Consider the following 1,485-nt stretch of genomic DNA (forward strand, 5'->3'; position numbering starts at 1 on the left):
ATATTATGTCATTATGAACCACTCAACTAAACCACTCCTTCAAGTTTGCAAACCACAAATCTACAGCTCATTAAACCACCACTTGCACACACTTGAGGTAGTTGACATTCTATCTATATATATCTGCCTATAAATATCCCTGAGCTTCAAGGAATGTGAAAACTATTTAAAAGAAAACTAAAAAAAAAAACAGGTTGTAAACTGAAACTGAAAGAAAGAAAAGACAAAAATTGTGCTATTTAAAAAAACAAAACAACAAACAAACAAACAAACAAACATACACAGTGAAGTCACATGACAACTCTCCTGGAGGTTCATAATACTGAAAGGGTAAATAAATTAGTAATGATTTATAGGGAGCAGTCTAATACCAAAATGAAAAGCCATGCCCTTTGAAACTTAATTTTAATAAATTTTATACCATCTAACCATTTAACATTTTCACAGTTACCTCTAAGAAGCACACAGTGCAAGCAACCATTTTACCAGTGGCCAAAAATTAACTTTCTACCGAACTGACAAGATCTTTCACGGCCTTAAAAGCCTGGTCCCCGTTCCCCAATGGGTGAATTGAGGAGAATTACTGTGAAAAGTAGCCTACCTTCTTTCCCAAGGACATACAAATGTAAATGTTAGGTCTGGACTGGGATTCAAACCCTATATGGCGAAGGTGAGTCAAGAAACATTTATATAATACAATATAATCACATATATGATATATTTTTTAATTTAATTTTTTTTTAAAATATGATCTATAAGTTACAAAAACTTCTTTTCCTTATTATAGATATTATATCCTTTTGATTAACACCTGCCTTCCATCTCACCATGACAAAATGATTGTTTTTAATATATATATATAATATATCTATAACTTTATGTCTGGGGAAGCCTGAAGAATCATTGAAAAGGAACATGAGACGCATTTTTATCTGAGTAAAAGGGATTTTAAAATCTAAAGAAGACCACAGCTTCACATACACTTATTATTCCGAGACAGGGAAATCAAGATATGCTGAGTGATATACATTAATACATAATAATAATAATAATATAAACATCAAATTGAAATTACAGCTAGTAAAAATAAAGACAGCTTCCCATTGTTGAGAAGAAAAGCAGCCATCTTAGACAGGTGCTTGTCTGACACAGTGTCAGTGTCATCGTGAAACGTGAAATAGTATAAATAGAGAGAGATTTAACGGCCCTATCAACACTATTAGGGATTATAAGAGGCGAGACCTCTGAGTTTAAAGTCCATCTCCGAAAGGACCAAGCTAATAAAATTATATCAAATTCGTGTAAAGTGCCTTTCCCAAGAAAACAACACAAGACCAAGCAGAATCTCGAACCCCGTACCTGCAATCCATGATAACGAGCCCAGGTTAAGCTCGGTTAAGTCTCATTGTGATGAAAAAAAATAAACCAGAGGAAGGAACTGGGAAGTGGCCATTGCAGCACGTCTAATTTTTTTTTTTGAAGGGG

The sequence above is a fragment of the Aplysia californica genome, unplaced genomic scaffold (genome assembly GCF_000002075.1).
Source record: "Aplysia californica isolate F4 #8 unplaced genomic scaffold, AplCal3.0 scaffold00712, whole genome shotgun sequence".
NCBI lineage: Eukaryota > Metazoa > Mollusca > Gastropoda > Aplysiida > Aplysiidae > Aplysia > Aplysia californica.